The following is a 21,568-nucleotide window of genomic DNA, read 5'->3' on the forward strand; positions in this document are numbered from 1 at the left end:
CTATAGCTTTAGTTATATTGTTCCGCATTCAGCCTTTAAGAAGAAGAAGAAAATATCATTTCTATAGCGCCTCTCAAGATAAAAATCACGAGGCGCTTAAACTTTAGCTCAGGGGTCTCCACACCTGGTCCTGACAGGGTCCTGTGCAGCACATTTCAGATGTCTCTCTGTTGCAACACGCCTGTTTCAATGGTTATCTTACCTGTTCAGTAGCTCCTCATGCTCACTAATTAAAACCAGGTGTGCAGAAGCAGATAAGCCTCTAAACGTTAGAGACAAAAACACACATCTTCACACTGAAGGTTCAAGCCGTCCAGCTGGACACGTGTGTTTGAGTCCAGATGTAGAAGAACAGGTGTGCTGAAAATCCAACACACCTGATTTTTATCAGCAGGTGATTAACAGGTTTCTGCAGATCTCAATGAGATGCTCAACAGGTGATTCACCTTTTGAATCAGGTGTGTTGGAGTAGAGAAACGCCTAAAACGAGCTGGATGGTGGACCCCAAGGATCAAACCCATCAGGTAGGTTTACAGACGCCAAGTGTCAGTGCATACAGGTGTTTCCTTTGTTCTAAAGGTCACGTCTGGTCAGTGTTTAATGGAAGTAAAGCTGCTGCTGCAGCATCTCTGAGCCTTTTTGTTTCCTCTGTGGACCATCATGAAGCTCGACACGTTAAACTCCCAGCAGTTGTCTCACCTGCACACATCTCAGATGTCTGATGTCAGAGACACGATGGTTATTCATGAGTTTCCAGCAGCGCTGACACTCAGCTGGCCTCAGGCAGAAGAAACTTCCCTCCTCCTAAAAACAACATGGCCGTCTCACTCAGATTATCTCCGTGAATCCAGGCTGCCAAAGCCAGATTAGAGAGGTTCAAACGTGTTTCAGAAGCAGAAGCAGGGAGACGACCTGCCGGTGTGTTTTTGTTTTCCAGGACAAAAACCGAGTCACCCAAGTTAATGATGGTGTTTCAGTTCAGTTCAAAGGTTGGTTAGAAAACCACCAGCTGCTGTCAGACTGGAAGGCAAACCTCAACAACACCTTCAGTCAGACCTCCAGGTGCAGAGGAACGCCTTCATCAGGGAGAACATCAGAGGTCCACCGCCTGCAAGCTGCAGGTCCTGCAGATGTTAGACGTGTCTGACCTGCCAGTAAAACTTTGGTTATAAAAAACTGTTGGTGTAAGTTTTAACAGGACATAAACCAAACATACCTTTGATTAAGGATCTTAGACGGAGACACCTGAGATCAACAGGTTTGGTTAAAGCATCACATGTAAGAAAAACCTGCTGCAGATTTTAAAGGGTTGTTGGTTCGAATCCTGCTTCTCCTCATGCATGTGTGGAGTTAGCGTGTTCTCCTCATGCATGTGTGGAGTTAGCCTGTTCTCCTCATGCATGTTTGGAGTTACCATGTTCTCCTCATGCATGTGTGGAGTTGGCGTGTTCTCCTCATGCATGTGTGGAGTTACCATGTTCTCCTCATGCATGTGTGGAGTTAGCCTGTTCTCCTCATGCATGTGTGTAGTTAGAGTGTTCTCCTCATGCATGTGTGGAGTTAGCATGTTCTCCTCATGCATGTGTGGAGTTGGCGTGTTCTCCTTATGCATGTGTGGAGTTGGCGTGTTCTCCTCATGCATGTGTGGAGTTAGCGTGTTCTCCTCATGCATGTGTGGAGTTAGCCTGTTCTCCTCATGCATATGTGGAGTTACCATGTTCTCCTCATGCATGTATGGAGTTACCATGTTCTCCTCATGCATGTGTGGAGTTAGCCTGTTCTCCTCATGCATGTGTGGAGTTAGTGTTCTCCTCATGCATGTGTGTAGTTAGAGTGTTCTCCTCATGCATGTGTGGAGTTAGCGTGTTCTCCTCATGCATGTGTGGAGTTGGCGTGTTCTCCTCATGCATGTGTGGCGTTGGCGTGTTCTCCTCATGCATGTGTGGAGTTGGCGTGTTCTCCTCATGCATGTGTGGAGTTGGCGTGTTCTCCTCATGCATGTGTGGAGTTGGCGTGTTCTCCTAATGCATGTGTGGAGTTGGCGTGTTCTCCTCATGCATGCGTGGAGTTGGCGTGTTCTCCTTATGCATGTGTGGAGTTGGCATGTTCTCCTCATGCATGTGTGAAGTTAGCATGTTTTCCTCATGCATGTGTGGAGTTAGGCTGTTCTCCTCATGCATGTGTGGAGTTAGCCTGTTCTCCTCATGCATGTGTGAAGTTAGCGTGTTCTCCTCATGCATGTGTGGAGTTAGGCTGTTCTCCTCATGCATGTGTGGAGTTAGTGTTCTCCTCATGCATGTGTGTAGTTAGAGTGTTCTCCTCATGCATGTGTGGAGTTGGCGTGTTCTCCTCATGCATATATGGAGTTGGCGTGTTCTCCTCATGCATGTGTGGAGTTGGTGTGCTCTCCTCATGCATGTGTGGAGTTGGCATGTTCTCCTCATGCATGTGTGGAGTTGGCATGTTCTCCTCATGCATGTGTGGAGCTAGCATGTTCTCCTCATGCATGTGTGGAGCTAGCATGTTCTCCTCATGCATGTGTGAAGTTAGCGTGTTTTCCTCATGCATGTGTGGAGTTAGTGTGTTCTCCTCATGCATGGGTGGAGTTAGGCTGTTCTCCTCATGCATGTGTGGAGCTAGCATGTTCTCTTCATACATGTGTGGAGCTAGCGTGTTCTCCTCATTCATGTATGGAGATGGCGTGTTCTCCTCATGCATATGTGGAGATAACATGTTCTCCTCATGCATGTATGGAGCTAGCGCGTTCTCCTCATGCATGTGTGAAGTTAGCATGTTCTCCTCATGCATGTGTGGAGTTAGCATGTTCTCGTCATGCATGTGTGGAGCTAGCGCGTTCTCCTCATGCATGTGTGAAGTTAGCATGTTCTCCTCATGCATGTGTGGAGTTAGTGTCTTCCAGTGTTGTGCTCGAACACGTTCATTGATCGATCGTTCGTGATTTTTTTTTTTTTGTGAACGTGAATTGAACTCGTTCGTATTTTGCCTGGCGAAGGTAAAAGTGAGTGCGTTCGTCCTGGCGTGCATGAACAGGTTTATGAACGCGTTCTTTAGCCGTTCTAGCTCCAGATTTCCACGGAGCTTTTACGAGGCTAAAGCCTAGCTAGAACATCCTGTTAAACACAGAGTTTATAAAAAGTAGAACCCGCAAATGCGGCCAAACATAGGCAGTAGGGGTTGGTGCGGCATCTACTCTTCTATGTCTATGCTGTGTGCAGGGGTCAAAGTTCATTCAGAAAAATTGAAAAGGGACTTCACTGAAAGATTATACATTTTTTAATGTTTTGCACTTTTAATATTGCACTTTGAGTTTATACCTCAGTCTGCTTCCTAAGATTGTTTAATAGTTTCCCATAAAAATAATGCTAATAATGTTATTGAGGATGTGCTGTAGGTAAAAACTGCAGCTGGGTATGAGTGTGGGCTGAACGGGTGCCAGCTATTGGAAAATTATTTCATAAGGTTGTTTTTAAAACAGTGAACTAGTTCGTTTTAAAATGTATGAACTGAACTTTGAACTAGTTCATTTTTTAAAGGAACTTTCCCAACACTGGTGTCTTCCCCCCCAGACAAAGACACCAACTTCTTGTAAATCTATGAGGGTGAATCGGTTCAGAAAACCAATCAAAAGTATGATTTTTTTTCTTATGTTTACAAATGAGTTTTTTAAATATATTTTTAATAAATTTCACCAAAACATCCCAGTTCTTCCTCTTTGGAGCGGTTTAGCTTAAATACGTTTACACAATAAAAAACTCAAATCTTCCTTTTTTTGTACAAGCAGAATGTGAATGTGTTTGCTTTTCTTAAAATACACATATAAAATGATAAAATCGGATTTAAACTGGATTAAAAGAGACAAAACAAAGTGATTTTATGTGTTTTACGCTGTTTGCTAGAAAATGTCGCTGTTTTTTCCACATTCTGCTCCAGATGGAGTGACCCACTTACCAAGGGAGAGGCTCTGTGCCATTTCTGGTGACTAATACCCCCTCCACCCACACCTCAGCGCGTACGCACACACACACACACACACACACACACACACACACACACACACACACTTTTACTGTGTTTCTGCTCTCTGATGCTTCTGTTTGTTAAAAATAAAGACGTTTGTGAATAAATGAGTGTTGACATCGAGCGTTGCAGCTTGTTGTTGTTGTTGTTGTTGTACATGTTTTTATTTGAATGCTCCCTCCTCCTCCACACGCCGTTAAAAATAAAACCCAAAGAGATTTACTGTCAAAATTGAAACTTTAAAACTAAACAACTTGTTTTATTTCTGTTTTCCTTAAAAATGCTTTAATATTTTTATGTTTCTGACTTAAACTTTTACTTTTTACAGCGTTGCAGGTAATGGATGATATGAGAGGCAGTTTTGCCATAATATTATGACCACTAACAGGAGAGACAATTAATTACATGGTTACCATGGCAGTTGGCAGTGGGCGGAGTCAGTCCGGCAGCAGAAGTTGGAAAAAGAAACATGCTTCATTTCAGGATTTAACCAGAACTAGAATTGGGTGGGAGGTTCGATTTGCTCACCATCATGTCTCTAGCTCCTCTCACTCTCTGTTTACGTTTGGACTCACAGAAACTAAACAGAGACGACTCTGAAACTGTTTTGGGTCAGGGTTAGGGTTGGTTGGGACTCCTGGGGAAATTCCGAACTTGAGGATGTTTCAGAAACTCTCCCGCTGGTGCAGCCCAGTGAGACACCGGGTCGAGTTCAGGTTATGACCTGGATCTGTTTCATGACCCGGTTCTGTCCAAGCTCCAGACAGACACACACCAGAAGAGCTCCTAGTGGACTCCACAAGTCCTGCCGGGTCAGAACCAGCCCAAACCATTAGCCCTCACCACCGTGCCGACAGCTGGGATCACTTGTTTTAGCTGCAGTGCATTAGATGTCCTTTCACCTGGTTCCATTTTTTTAAATTACCCTTCAATGACCTTTGACCCTAGCCGGACCCTGCTGTCAGAGCCTCCTGTTCTCTTCATCATGTGAATAAAAGGATTTGTGAGTCCTGCATTAGAATCGAACCACAAACCTCCTCGTATGTAAATCAGATTTGTTTCGGCTCCCTGCTCAGAAGCTGGTGGAGGTCAAACCGCTGGAGCCTCCAACACCTGGAGCAAAGTCCCAATCCCATCCTACTTCCTCTTTAAATATTCATGAGACCCACCTGAGGGCCCGCCTGCTGGCTGGCAGCGAACCGTCGGCCCCGACAGGAAGTGGTTTGGGTCAGACATCAGAGCGTGTGTTCACTGGTTCATGCAGAAACACCTGGTTCACCGCTGATGACACCATCACAGGAAATACAAGACAATATAGGAAATGTTTGGATTCCGGCTTGAGGGCCGATGACGGCCGACCGCACAGAAAAAAGATGAAAACATTTTAATTTTAATGAAGTGGAAACTTCTGGTTCTGGAAGTAAATGGTCTGTATCTGTCAGCACTTCCCAGGGTTCTACAACCCCCCAAGATGCTTTACAACACAACCAGACACGCTGAAGGCATTCAGCTGCATCTTTGTTTGGAGTTCGGGTTTGGTGTTGCCTTGGAGACGCGGAACAAAAACAAAAACAGAGAGAGAGCTTTAAAAGACGAGTGAGTCTCGAGTAGCAGATTCCTCAGGGTCTGGAGGACTTCATCAGACCTGGTTCTGAGTCTGAATACCTCCCAGACCGAGAGCAGGAGCAGAAGGAGCAGGACCAGGAGGAGAATGAGCTGGAGGAGAATGAGCAGGAGCAGGAGGAGAATGACTAGAAGCAGGAGAAGCAGGAGGAGAATGACTAGAAGCAGGAGAAGCAGGAGGAGAATGACTAGAAGCAGGAGGAGAATGACTAGAAGCAGGAGGAGTAGGAGGAGAATGACTAGAAGCAGGAGGAGAATGACTAGAAGCAGGAGAAGCAGGAGGAGAATGACTAGAAGCAGGAGGAGTAGGAGGAGAATGACTAGAAGCAGGAGGAGAATGACTAGAAGCAGGAGGAGTAGGAGGAGAATGACTAGAAGCAGGAGGAGTAGGAGGAGAATGACTAGAAGCAGGAGAAGCAGGAGGAGAATGACTAGAAGCAGGAGGAGTAGGAGGAGAATGACTAGAAGCAGGAGGAGTAGGAGGAGAATGACTAGAAGCAGGAGGAGTAGGAGGAGAATGACTAGAAGCAGGAGGAGTAGGAGGAGAATGACTAGAAGCAGGAGGAGAATGACTAGAAGCAGGAGGAGAATGACTAGAAGCAGGAGGAGTAGGAGGAGAATGACTAGAAGCAGGAGGAGAATGACTAGAAGCAGGAGGAGTAGGAGGAGAATGACTAGAAGCAGGAGGAGTAGGAGGAGAATGACTAGAAGCAGGAGAAGCAGGAGGAGAATGACTAGAAGCAGGAGGAGTAGGAGGAGAATGACTAGAAGCAGGAGGAGTAGGAGGAGAATGACTAGAAGCAGGAGGAGTAGGAGGAGAATGACTAGAAGCAGGAGGAGTAGGAGGAGAATGACTAGAAGCAGGAGGAGAATGACTAGAAGCAGGAGGAGAATGACTAGGAGCAGGAGGAGTAGGAGGAGAATGACTAGAAGCAGGAGGAGAATGACTAGAAGCAGGAGGAGTAGGAGGAGAATGACTAGAAGCAGGAGGAGTAGGAGGAGAATGACTTGAAGCAGGAGGAGCAGGAGGAGAATGACTAGAAGCAGGAGGAGTAGGAGGAGAATGACTTGAAGCAGGAGGAGCAGGAGGAGAATGACTAGAAGCAGGAGGAGAATGACTAGAAGCAGGAGGAGTAGGAGGAGAATGACTAGAAGCAGGAGGAGTAGGAGGAGAATGACTAGAAGCAGGAGGAGCAGGAGGAGAATGACTAGAAGCAGGAGGAGCAGGAGGAGTAGGAGCCAGAGGAGAATGGGCAGCAGCAGGTTACTCCTCACTGATGCGTTTGACAAAATGAAGAAATAAAATGTTTCTTCAGAAACAAAATGAGTGAATGTTTAAAGTCACGGAGGAGAGGATGGAGGGATGAAGGAGGGATGAGGGCGGCGTGCAGGGATGGGTGGACGGATGGAAGAATGTATTATTGGCTCTGTAGTTGTTTGAGGGTGACTCAGATGCTCCGCCCACAGATACGCTGAGTCACCACAAACCGTCAAGTACTCAGAGTGTGTGTGTGTGTGTGTGTGTGTGTGTGTGTGTGTGTGTGTGTGTGTGTGTGTGTGTGTGTGTGTGTGTGAGTGTGTGTGAGTGTGTGTGAGTGTGTGTGTGTGTGTGTGTGTGTGTGTGTGTGTGTGTGTGTGTGTGTGTGTGTGTGTGTGTGTGTGTGTGTGTGTGTGTGTGTGTGTGTGTGTGTGAGTGTGTGTGATGTACCTGATTTAAATGTCACTAAAGTGAGAATCTGACTCTTTCTCAGCTTTTTCCTTCCCATCAGCCGGGAGGAACGATGTGACGGAGAGCTTCAGCAGCGACCGACGTTTGATTCCTCAGAAACAAACTTGTTTACCTTCTTCCTGGTCGTCTCTGCTTCCTTCACACAGGTCCAGCTCCTCTTTAAGCTACATGAATGTTAGATGTATCATCCAGCGAGAGAAAATAAACACATTTTGGGACATTCGGTTTGTTCTGACATGACCGTGATGCTAGACACTGATCTGAAGCCCTGGCTGATGCTTCCTCTCCAGCAGCTGGTCATGACCTGAGCAGCACAAACACCTGACGCTCTCGTACCTGCAGATTCTGTCCAGGACCAGAATCCTACACGTAACTCTATTCTTGGGCTGACTATTTTTTCATTGTACATGTTGCTCTTGGGATTCATTTTTGATAAACGTAGCACCACCTTTCACTTCCATCCGCCCCTTGTTCCTGCACAACAGACTCCCTGAGAGAACGGATGTCCATTAGCCTTTTGAAATGAAACGAGTCAGGACGAGATTTACATTTTTGGACATCAGGATCTTCTAAATCAGGGATTCCCAAAGTGTGGTGCGCGCACCCCTGGGGGTGCGCGAGCTGCCGCTAGGGGGTGCGCGAGGTGAAAAGTGTAATGGCTGCGGAGCTCAGAGAAGTCTGTCATATGTCACCATTAGCGTAGAAACTCATTTGTGGGTGGGCCTAAGAAAAAGTAAGTGGGCACAAAAAATGTAATTGAAAACAAGTATATTTTTGCGAGCGTCCTCCACATGTGCCGTAGCTTCATAATAACAATGCGCCGAGCTTCAGCACTCTGGCCTGCGCACGCTGATATGTTCCGTATTTGATCATTTTTAACGTGTTGGAGGAATCTGAAGGTGGCGAGTCATTCTGGCAGATTGTAATTAACACCTGTCTCATGCAGGTGTTCTGACGTTGTAAACCTCACACACAGAACATTGTGGATGTAACTAAATAACAAGAAATGATTCCCATTCAGGCTATTAACAGCGCGCTGAAGATCTGAAGTTCAGAGTGCGTCTGTCAGAGGTCAGACGCGTTCCGGCTGAACCACGGCTCACGGGTGCACAAGTGAGCACATCTGGGCTGGGCAGAAGGAATTTTACAACATTGGTTTAAATAGCGCGAGACGCGGTGACTTGAGCGGCTGTGCCGCGCGCACACACACACAGATTCAATAAGCGCACACGCTGCTTTAACTCCGGCCCGCTGTCAGACTGAAGGCAGAAATGAACGCTGCCTCCACCGTGATAAAAACTTTTAAGAGGTTATTTTTCATTCAAGATCAAATTAAGATATTAGCTTCTGGGATGAGTCGGGTCCGCTCCAGCCAGTGACTCCTCATGAACCTGACCACAGCTCATGTTACTGCAGCATTTGTTATTCCAGTCCGCGTGGCAGCGGATCGCAGATTCAGCCACACCATAAAACAGCAATAAGTCGGTCTGAGGTAAAAGTGAACATCATGGCTATATCTTGTCCCCTATTGACATTTGATTACGCACAAGTAGGTGATCAGCTCAGGTTTACGCAGAGCAGAAGGAAGGAGAGCGCTCTGGCCGCACAGGTTAAACGTTCCTACTTTAAGAAAACCGTTAAATTGCATTGTTTATGTGCTACCTGGGCACTCTAAATATTTATTCAAAATGAAATCAAAGGAAATTGTAATGGTATCAAATGTTTATTAATTACTATTTAAAAAATGAAAGTGATGGGGAATTTTTTTAACCCTGTCTGTTTAGCTTGACATCTGATATATATATATATATATATATATATATATATATATATATATATATATATATATATATATATATATATATATATATATATATATATATATATATGTGTGTGTGTAAAAACTCATGGAGTCCACCTTGATGGATCCTCTGGACTGACTAGACAGGTGAGCACAACCATGGACGTAATTTTTTTTTTTTTGTTGGGGGACGGGGGGGCATGTCCCCCCCCCCCCACTTTTTCCAAAGTCAAGTTTTGACCCCTGCACTTTTTACCATCCAAAAACAATATTACGCTATATTAAATTGACACTGGTTGAGCTCTAGGACCAAGTGGAAAACAACCGTTTGTGTTGAAGCCTGTTTCCCATTAGAGCATACTGTAAAGATACACCCCACCCCCACCCCCACCCCCCCGTGTCCCCCCCACTTCTAAAGTGAAAATTACGTCCATGAGCACAACAGTCCAGCCAGGTTTCTACCGGCAGTTGGCTAGGGGTGAGCCGTACCTTCCAGCTGAAGTATTTGAGCGTGTTATCCATTCATTGGTTTCTAGTCGCCTGGATTGTAACTCCGTATGGAACAGCCTTCCCTACAGCTGCAGACGGCACCGTTTGGAACATTTTAAATGGTTACTTAAAGAGCAAGTCACCCCCCAAATAAGCTTTTTTTCCTAATAAACTATATAAATGCGTGTCTAATCGTGCTGCAGACACGTGTCGTCAATAGTTTTGCACTTTAGAGCATTTTAGTTACGATTAAAATGTTCTGCCTAAAACTGTCAGTGTTGTGCCGTTGTCAGGTAAAAGCTCTGCACTGCATTTGAATTTAAATCTGCCATCGCTATTGGCTAAGAGGTACCCTAGAACGTTAGCTGGTACCATATGATGTCACAATGTCGTTGTGAGCCTGAGTGTGTGTATTTGTTAGCGGCTCCGCCCTCTCGGTCTGCTAGGCAACAGCATTTGTTGCATTTTTTCAAACAGGAAGTGGAAGCGGAGTTAGCAAGCAAGAAATTGTACCTGCTTTGGGCTATTTGCTTTACAGGATTCCTATTTCATGGTATTCTACCTAACTCTATGCTGTCAGTTATTTTAGTCCCTGTAATTAAGGATAAAACAGGTCAAATTAATAATAAGGATAACTATCGGCCCATTGCCTTGGCCAGTACTCTGTCCAAGGTGCTGGAGAAAGTCCTCCCGTTAAGGCTGGAGAAGTTTATTATAACATCTGATGATCAGTTTGCTTTTGAGTCTAAGTTAGGCACAGATATGTGTATTTTAGCACTGAAAGAAATACTGGATTTGTATAATACGCACAACACAACTATTTTTACATGTTTTATTGATGCTTCCAAAGCATTTGACAGAGTTAATCATGAAAAGCTGTTCCATAAACGGCTTTGTAGAAAAGTCCCAAACTATCTGATCAGGATTTTAATATATTGGTACTCCCATCAGAGCATGCTAGTTAAATGGGGGAATACTGTATCTGATGCCTTCTCTGTGAGTAATGGAGTACGGCAAGGTAGCATTTTGTCTCCTTGCCTTTTTAACGTGTGTATGGATGACCTGTCCGAGTTGCTGAATAGCTGTAGGACTTGTAGTAATGTTGGGAATACTACTGTGAATCACCTGATGTATGCAGACGATTTGGCAATCTCCAGCCCATACAGTGCTGGCTTGCAACAACTGCTAAGAACATGCTCACAGTATGGTTGTGAGTTTGACATCAAATCCGATCAAAACAGTGTTGTGATTGTCAGGAGCAGAGAAGATAAAAAAAACTCACCTTCCCTGACTTTCTTTTATCAGACGGTATTATTTCAGTATGTGATGAAGTTAAATACTTGGGGCACTATTTGACTGCGGACCTGTCAGATGATAGGGATATACATAGGCAGTGCTGCCGGCAATGAGTGCAGGTCAACACGCTCATACGAAAACTCTCTATGTGCTCCGTTCCTGTTAAATTAACACTGTTTAGAGCAGTTTGTACTCCATGTATACTGCCCAGTTATGGCGGAATGACAGAAAAAGCCCAGTTATGGCGGAATTACAGAAAAAACAGTCTACAAAAACTACAAGTAGCATACAATGATGGGCTGAGGTTTCTGTAGAGGATTCCTCGTTTGAGCAGTGCAAGCCAGATTTTTATGTATGCTGATATTCCTTGTTTTGCTTCAGTGCGTCGTAATCTTGTATACAGATTTTTTTTTCTTTCTTCTTCCGGCTCTTGGAGGATGCAGACACTTTTTTCCTCCTCTCCTCCATATCTTATCCTCAAGGCTTTTGTCTGTCTGTGTGCACGGCTGCTTCTGCATTTTTTCTGGAAACTGGAAACTGAAATTCACTAAAATGGATCTCGTCAGCTGGTCTCTCAACATGATTGATAACATTTTTTCAACGATGAGAACGAGAGAAGGGGCTCCCAGATGTCCTGCCAGTACAGACCCAGTTGGACACATCATGGACTCCTGGAAACAGTTGAACTTGATCTGTTTATCTCAGCTGTCTGTGGAGGACTCTGAAGACGTGTGGATATTCGTGGTGTTGGTGTCGGGTTTCCTGCTCATTGGCCTTGGAGGCTACCTGGCTTACCATAAAATTAACAAGCTGTCGAGGAATAATGGCCTGATCCTGGAGCTCAGAGATGGATTGCATCGCGCTGTGAATTCACAGACTCACATAATTGTCGAGATGAACCGTAAGCTTGGGACTTTGGCTGAGATTCATGCTTTGGCAAAAAAGATGGATGCCATCAAGGAGAGAGTGGACGAATCAGCATGGATTGGGATAGATTAATGTCCATTATTGGGATTCTGAGAGGTTGAGGACCAACAAACTGTAAGACAGAGAGGAAATTATCTCTGTCTGACCCCAAAACAATTTCTAATCTGAATGTGGCGCCCTTGAGCCTGCAAGGCTACAACGAACCCCCCAGAAGATATGTGGAATGTGCCGTCGCTATGGTAACTCAACTCTGTCTCCTATCCCAGCCTGGGCAGCACTGCGGGAAGGCCGCTGAAATGTTCCAGGGTCACTGCAACCCTCCAACCCTCAATGCTCCTCCCCCTATCCATACTGAGGTGACATGTGCTGCTTATCGTGGCTGCAGGAACTGAAGTGGGGATAGTCCCAACCCACCACCCCACCTAGTGGACACATATGTTGTGTGTTGTCTGAAGTCTGTTGCATTTGTTGAGGTGTTTTTTTTGCAGAGCAAAGCTGCCCTCCTGGTGGGAGGGTAACTCTGAAGTGCCTTTTTTCCCTCCACCTGAACCAATCCTCATGTAACCCTCTTATCTCTATTAAGGTAGCGTGACTCAGGGTTGCGAATGACCACAGTCACCAATTCTTGTCATGTGTCTTGCCCACGTATGTCTGATCCCTGAATTGTGTGTACTGAAACTCTAATTTCCCTCTGGGATCAATAAAGTATCTTTGATTTGATGTGCAGACTATCAGTCTCTGAAAACAGTATCATTGTCAGCCTGACCAATATAAAACAGAGCTCGGCTCGGTTTTCATGTAAATTGTGGAAACAGTGGAGAAGTCTGTACGTATGAATATTGTGTTTATTTAGTGTTACTGTATTTTATGTGTTTGTATCTTTCTCTTTTATCCTTTCTATGGACTATTTCTTTGTGTCCAAAATAAAGATGATGATGATACTCTGGTAGGGGGTGACTTGCTCTTTAACTCATGTTTATGAACTGTCCTTTGTGGCAGGGTACAGGGTTTTGTTGTGTTGCACTATGATGTCTAGTGATTTATTTGTTTTATTATACTGCACAGTTTGTTTTTATGCTGATTCTTGTTCTGTTCAGCACTTTGAGGTTACTCGTGTAACAGTGCTACACAAGGAAACTTACCTTGACCTTAACCCTGGCTTCTGTCCCACCGAACACCACGGACCTGTAGCAGCACACGGAGAAAATGATGTGAGTGTGTTTTTGAGTTTGGCTTTTAGGCCCAGGAGGAGGGGGTCAGATCCATGTGTTTTCCATTAGCAGCTGAATTTCAGCCAATGGGATCATAGCAATGGTCCGGTTCCTCCAAGAAACACTCAGAAACCATGAAAACCAAACAGTTCCAGCTGCAAAAGTGTCAGAACATCAGAGCCTGGTCAGATGAACAAAACCCACCCTGTTCCTGTTTACGGTCTAAAAACAAGAGCATTTCCAGCTCCGGCTCCCTGAGGTAATTCCCTCTGACGTCCAGAGCCCAGACGTCAGAAAGGAGCTTCTAGGAGCCCCCCGTCCTTCGTTTAGTCATCGTTTGTTTTCTGTCTAACGAGCTCGGAGGGTGAGGTTACGTACGGCTTCCGTCTCCCAGCAGATGAGTCCAGGCAGGGACGCTCCGAGGCTGTCCCGGCTGAGTGTCAAGCACAATGGGGCCCCCGAGGGGTGGCCTGGGGTGGCCTAGGAAATTGCTGCCCCCCTCCCCCCCAGCAAAAGTCAGTGTTAATAAATCATATTAATGTTTGCTCAAACTATAAATTGATCTTATTTATTCAAGAGATGATTGGAAAACAAAATAAAATACATTTAATGAGTAAATAAATAATCAGAATAAATAAAATACACTTTTCTGCTGCTCACAGAGGACGAGTCCGGCAGGACGGGTGAGCAGGAGGAGGGTGCTAACCCTAACCCATGAAACAAACTCAGGATTATCTTTACAATGTAATCAAGGGACCACTGTAGTTAAAATTGTTCTATTTTATCTATCTGTTCCCAGTAAGCACAGCCCTCTGTTTTCCTGCTGGAGTAGCGACCGATGCGTTTAATTGACTTAAATGGTGTTTTTTTATCAGGAAGCATTCTAAGTATGTAGCATACATACCAGGATTACGCCCCTGGGCCAGGGGCGGAGCAAATGACCCAGTGTTCTGACTGTCTGTGCTTCCTGGTCAAATATTCCTACTACAGCGTGCTTATGGTACAGTAACACGCTTGTTAAGCACGGTTTATTATATTGCTCAAAAATACATAACTGCAGTATAATTATTAGCAAAAATATAAAGGCCATGTTTGTCATGATTCTGTGAATATCAGTAAGCAATGGGAGAAACTTCTTGTTTACAGTATAATAACGATTTTACAAGCTAACTGTCAGGTAAACAAACAGCAAGCAGTAATATAACAACTTCCAGAGTGACGTAGTAGTCGGTCTGCGCATTTCCCCAAAGTAGCACGTCGGCGAGTACACGGATAGTCGGAACACCGGCCCTTTACACCCATAAACCCACTCACCAAAGCTGCTGATTATTTAGAGATGAAAGCAATCCTCCTCTCTGCAGGAAGACTTCAACAACAGAGCTGTCTCTGCGTTTTACGTCCATCAGTGAGTCCTTTTCTACAGCCACGGAGGCCGAGGCTGAGTCCAACCTGCCGGGATCGAACCTGCAACCTTCCAAGTACTGGACAACCCGTTCAACCTTTTGAGCTACTGCTGAATCCCGTTGACAAGCGATGATGATGATGTTGAACGGCTGATGACGAGTCAATCAATCAATCAATCAATCAATCAATCAATCAATCAATCAATCCTTTATTAAACCCAGAGGGAAATTAGAGTTTCAGTACACACAATTCAGAGATCAGACATACGTGGGCAAAACAGGTGACAAGAATTGGTGACTGTAGTCATTCGCAACCCGAGTCTTAATAGAGATAAACCCTGCCAGATGGTGCTATAAAAACAGTGTGTGTGTGTGTGTGTGTGTGTGTGTGTGTGTAGACTCTGGGCGAACGTCTGATTAACTTTTGGGCAGTGGCGGCGCCGGGAGGCGCTAGGGGGTGCTATTGCAACCTCTGGATTAGTCATTGCACCCCCATAGTCCCCCCAAGTAAATATTAGATTTTTTTTGTGACAATTTAATTTTAATTTAACGTGTGGATGTGATAATATTTAACATACAAAACAAAAATAATCAGTAAATTAACATATTGATGTTAACCTTTGACCTCATGTTCCACCTGCGAACGAGTGAAAGGTAGAGCTAGTGGTAAAATGGATCGGTTTTTGTTGCCCACATTTCCACGGGTTCAGTCAGAAACGAATGAATGTTTGGAAGTGATCTCAGACCCACAAAAACCTACGGATCTGGATGAAGAGAGTCAACCCTCAACCGCCGCAGCAGTCGAGGGTTTTGCCGCTGGAAAAGCTAATGCTAACGTTAGCTAACCTTGCAACACTATAGATGGTTTTCTGTGTGGCTGTATGTGTTTATGATTTCATGGAAAAGTCAGCGATTGTTCACATGTTTATGAGATATATTAATGACTGTTTCAGGTGTTGTTGAGGTGTTGTGCACGCATGTGTATCTGCTAGTGTTGAAGGTGTTTTAGAGAACAATAGGTACGCATGACCCCTTCCTTCATAGTACTCTCAGTAAAAAGACTAGCTCCTTCATAGCAGCTGCAGAAAAACATTTCTGGAGCCGCCACTGCTTTTGGGGTCAATGTGATTCAAGATGGCCGCCACAGATGATCATTATTAGCAAACACAAAAATGTCTCCAAGTCCGTTTTGCACATATGAAGCTGAACCTGACGTTTGATGGAGGGCTAACAACTCACACAAGAGTAGATAAAAAGGTAACACTTTAGTTTAGGGAACACAAATTCACCATTAATTAGCTGCCAATTAATGTGCATATTAGTGGACTACTAAGTCTGAACTAGTCATTATTAAGCATTTATTAACAGCTTGTTACCAATACTATAATTCTAACATTAACAGGCCATAAATTAGGAGTTTTATCAAATAAGCGATTCATAATGGTTTGTTGCTGATCAACACACATGCTAAGTAGCTCAAATCAATATGTGGCTTTTAAAGAAGTAATTCAAGGGGAATCGTTGTTATGCATTAATAACCAAACTTATTATGTTCTGGTTTTATATAAATAAACACCAAACTCCACATGTTAATAGAGCCTAAACAACAATACATTAACCACTTGTAAGCAAGAATATGTTCCCTTTGAATTACTTCTTTAAAAGCCACACATTGATTTGAGCTAATTAGCATGTGTGTTAATCAGCAACAAACCTTTCACTTTCAGTTAATAAACCATTATGAATGGCTTATTATGATAAAACTCCTAATTTATGGCCTGTTAATGTTAGAATTACTGCATTGGTAATAAGCTGTTAATAAATGCTTAATAATGACTAGTTCAGACTTAGTAGTCCACTAATATGCATTTAATTGGCAGCTAATTAATGGTTAATTTGTGTCCCCTAAAGTGTTACAGATAACAAAATGCATAATGTCATCATTTGTGAATAATTATCATTTAATCCTGATCCGGGGTTAAAACTGCTGAGTTTAACTACATGAGTCGATTGAGAACTCATTCTCTTTATTTGTGAGTTGGTTTCAGTCGTGTCCTCCGGCTCCTCCGAACACTTTTATCCCATCATTGGGAGCATCCGATGTGGAGTTTCCTGACTTCACGTCAAGAGCTTTCACCGACCTCCTCATCCTCACTCTGTCCACATTCATCACCTCCTGCTGGCGTTTAGCCGGCATTATTCTCTCTAAATAACAACAGCAGCTCGTTCTTCAGTTTGACGAGCAGATTTGGCCGCAGGGATGTCAGTCAGGATTAGACCGCGCTGGATCCTGTTTTAGCTCTGGCCCTTCCAGCTCCAGCACATCTGATTCAACTCCACTAATGAGATGTAGGGTGACTTCCTGTTGAGAGCCATGGGCTGAGGTGGACTTGCCTGCTGCTCTCAGGCTTCAGCTGTTAGTTTCTAAATATAATGTCCAAAATTACTCAGAATCAGAATCAGAATCAGAAAAGGTTTATTGCCATTGTCAATGAACAAGCAGTTCACAAACTAGGAACTTGTTTCGGTACTAATGTGCCACATATAACATGAATAATAAATTTCAGAAATAGAATAAGTAGAATAAAATATAATAAAACTAACATAAAACATTCAGCTATAAAAAAGGCAGGTAGTGGTAACATGGCTGATAACGTGACGTAGTGTCGTAACATGGCTGATAACGTGACGTAGTGTCGAGTACAGAAGACGAGCATGGTTGTGTGATTATAAGCTATTTACAAGTCTAACGGCAGATGGAAAGAAGCTGTTCTTATGGCGGGAGGTTCTGGTCTGGATGGACCGTAACCTCCTGCCTGAGGGAAGCGGCTCGAAAAGTCTGTGTCCCGGGTGAGAAGGGTCAGCTGCAATCCGGCCTGCACGCCTCCGAGTTCTGGAGATGTACAGGTCCTGGAGAAATGGAAGGCTGCAGCCAATCACCTTCTCAGCGGAGCGCACAATGCGCTGCAGTCTATGTTTGTCCCTCACCGTGGCTCCAGCGTACCACACAGTGATGGAGGAGGTGAGGATGGACTCAATGATGGCCGTGTAAAACTGCACCATCATCTGGGCCGGCAGCTTGGCCTTTTTCAACTGCCGCAGAAAGTACATCCTCTGCTGGGCCTTTTTGATCAGGGAGCTGATGGATGGCTCCCACCTAAGGTCATGTGTGATGGTGGTTCCGAGGAAGCGGAAGGAGTCCACAGTGGTGACGGGGGTGTCCGTCAGGACGAGGGGGAGAGATGGGGCTGTGACTTTCCTGAAGTCCACAATCATCTCCACTGTCTTCTGAGCATTGAGCTCCAGGTTGTTGCTGCTGCACCAGTACGCCAGCCGTTCTACCTCCCTCCTGTAGGCGGACTCATCACCGTCAGAGATGAGCCCAACGAGGGTGGTGTCGTCCGCAAACTTGATCAGTTTAACGGAGTCATGGCTCGAGGTGCAGCAGTTTGTGTACAGGGAGAAGAGCAGAGGAGACAGTACACAGCCCTGTGGAGATCCTGTGCTAATTGTCTGAATGGTGGAGACATTCTTCCCCAGCCGCACGCACTGCCTTCGGTCCGTCAGGAAGTCAGTGATCCACCTGCAGGTGGAATTGGGTACGTTAAGCATGGAGAGCTTGTCCTGGAGCAGAGCAGGGAGGATGGTATTGAACGCAGAGCTGAAGTCCACAAACAGGATCCTAGCGTAGGTTCCGGGGAGTCCAGGTGCTGCAGGATGAAGTGGAGGGCCAGGTTGATCGCGTCGTCTACAGACCTATTAGCTCTGTATGCGAACTGCAGAGGGTCCAGGAGGGGGGAGGTGAAGGACTTGAGATGAGGGAGGACCAGGCGCTCAAAAGACTTCATGACTACAGACGTCAGCGCCACAGGCCTGTAATCATTCAGTCCAGTGACATGGGGTTTCTTAGGCACAGGAACAATGGTGGACAGCTTAAAGCAGGCTGGAACATGGCAGGACTCCAAGGAGATGGTAAAGATGTCCGTGAAGATTGGAGACAGTACCTCTGCGCAGTGTCTCAGGGTTGCGGGGGAGACACCGTCCGGGCCCGGGGATTTCCGAGGGTTTTGCTTACGGAAAACCCTGAGCACATCCTTTTCTTTCACTGAGATGGCAATGGAGGGGGGGGGGGGGTCAGCGGGGACTGTACTATTCACAGTGGTGAAGGTGGTGGGGGAGGCATGTGACACCAGAGTGGCTGAAGAAACCTGTGCAGTAGGGGGTGTGGGGGATGGGTGTTGCACTTCAAACCTTGCATAAAAGGAGTTGAGTCGTTCAGCCAGTTGTAGGTCGTCAGCAGCATGTTGGGCTCTGGGCTTGTAGTTTGTGATTTGCCTGAGCCCTCTCCAGACAGAGGCGGAGTCATTGTTAGAGAACTGCTCCTTTAGTCGCTTGTTGTACAGAGATCTCGCCTTCTTCAACTCTTTTGAGAACCTGTACTTAGCGCCCTTGTAGCTCTCTCTGTCCTTAGCTCTGTGAGCTGCTTCTTTCTCCCTCCTCAGCTCCCTCAGTTTGGGTGTGAACCAGGGCTTATCGTTGTTAAAAGTGGCCCTGGTTTTAGTTGGAATAATGCTGTCCTCACAGAATTTTATGTATGATGTCACAGTGTCTGTATATTCATCCAAGTTGTCTGTGGCAGATCCAAACACGTTCCAGTCTGTTGTGTCCAGACACACGCGAAGCTCCTCCACAGCCTCGCAGGTCCACTTTTTAGTAGTCCTCACTGCTGGCTTGGAGAGCTTCAGCCTCTGCCTATATGAGGGGATGAGGTGAATCATGGCATGGTCTGAGAAGCCGAGAGCAGCACGCTGCACGGCTTGATAAGCTCCACTGACTGTGGTGTAGCAGTGATCCAGCGTGTTCTGCTCTCTTGTCGGGCATTTAACAAACTGTCTGTACTTAGGCAATTCCTGGCTCAGATTTGCCTTGTTAAAGTCCCCGAGGATAATAACTAGAGAGTCCGGAAAGGTCTGTTCCACACTTAGGATCTGCTCCGCGAGCGCACGTTGTGCCTCGCGCACGTCCGCGCACGGCGGGATGTAAACAGCGGCCAGAATGAATGAAGCGAACTCACGTGGGGAGTAGAATGGCTTACAGTTTATGAAGAGGAATTCCAGGGCAGGAGAACAGTGCTGGGAAATCACAGTCACATCCGAACACCAGGCATTGTTGATGTAGAAGCAGACACCTCCACCTTTTGTCTTTCCTTTACTGAGTTAATGTGCAGAAATTCATCCAAACATTTTCCAACAAATGTTCAGAAAAGTAGAACGTTACCATGAATATTAGGTAACATCTCAGAATCAGATACCTGCAATAATCTAGAGGTTTGTTGGTGTAAACACAACACCTGTGAAGACGTTGGTTGTAAGGTACACCTGGCTAATTCAAAAATGTCTGAGGATTTTTCAAATATGAGCAACCAGATAGGTGGTGGAAAACGTGAGGCATGATCGCTGTGGTCCTACAGCGTATATGAAAAGGGCTTTAGATAAAAAGCTGCCTGTCTTCAAACACCAACACCCCCCGGTTAGACGGGAAATCTCACAAAACCTAACGGGATCAAATGGGACTTTGGAGTAAACAAACATGGCGGCAGAGAATTGACAGCGTGCTTCCATGACCTCTCTTTCTGATTGGCTACACACTACATTCAACAGGCAGCACCTTCGTTTGGCCCAGATATCTGACCAAGACCATAAAACAGGTTTAGTATTCTGACATGAGCAGTTGTGGTACCCCGCAGGCCTGAGTGCTCTTAACGCACCACACAAGGCAGCAATATCTGATGAGATTATGTTTAGAGTCGTAAGGGAGAGCAAGGCACCATAACATTGTTGGAAGACAAGGATTGGTTCAAAGGTTGGCATGATTATCCTGAGTGAGCCAAGCCTAACACTGTCTAATCACATGATCCTAACAGGTTGTACCTCCAAGTAAAGATGAGTTCTCAGGTTTTCTAATGAAAAAAAGAAACATCATTAGGTAGAATCTTAAAACAAAGACACAATCAACCAAAAACTTGTTTACTTACTATAAATTGAACATCTGGGACTGAACACTGAACCTTGCGGGACTCCAGATTTAACCTCTTACAGTCCAGAATCTTCATTTTTAAACGTTGTGTTTTTCCCGTGGTCATAACTACTAAACGAGTTATCCATCCATCCATCAGTCCATCCATCCATCCATTTTCATTCGCTTTTCCGGAGTCGGGTCGTGGGGGCAGTAGCCTAAGTCGAGAGGCCCAGACTTCCCTCTCCCCAGCCACTTGGGCCAGCTCCTCCGGGGGAATCCCAAGGGGTTCCCTGGTGAGGTGAGAGACATAGTCCCACCAACGTGTCCTGGGTCTACCTTTAGGTCTCCTCCCGGTTGGACGTGTCCGAAAAACCTCACCAGGGAGGCATCCAGGAGGCATCCTGACCAAATTCCTGAGCCACCTCAACTGGCTCCTCTCGATGTGGAGGAGCAGCGGGTCTACTCCGAGCCCTTCCCGAATGACCGAGCTTCTCACCCTATCTTTAAGGGAGAGCCCAGAAACTCTTCGGAGAAAACTCATTTTGGCCGCTTGTATCCGCGATCTCGTTCTTTCGGTCACTACCCAAAGCTCATGACCATAGGTGAGGGTAGGAAAGTAGATCGACCGGTAAATCGAGAGCTTTGCCTTCTGACTCAGCTCTCTCTTCACTACGACAGACCGGTACAACGCCCGCATCACTGCAGATGCAGCACCAATCCACCTATCGATCTCACGCTCCAGTTTTCCCTCACTCGTGAACAAGACCCCGAGATACTTAAACTCCTCCACTTGGGGCAGGACCTCATCCCTGACCTGGAGAAGGCATTTTACCCTTTTCCGACTCAAGACCATGGTCTCAGATTTAGAGGAGCTGATTTTCATCCCAGCTGCTTCACACTCGGCTGCGAGCCGCTCCAGCAAAAGCTGAAGATCACGCTCTGATGAAGCCAACAGGACCACATCATCTGCAGAAAGCAGGGACCTGATCCTCAGGCCACCAAAACGGATGCCCTCAACACCTTGGCTGCACCT

Source organism: Nothobranchius furzeri, chromosome 6 (assembly GCF_043380555.1).
Source record: "Nothobranchius furzeri strain GRZ-AD chromosome 6, NfurGRZ-RIMD1, whole genome shotgun sequence".
Taxonomy (NCBI): domain Eukaryota; kingdom Metazoa; phylum Chordata; class Actinopteri; order Cyprinodontiformes; family Nothobranchiidae; genus Nothobranchius; species Nothobranchius furzeri.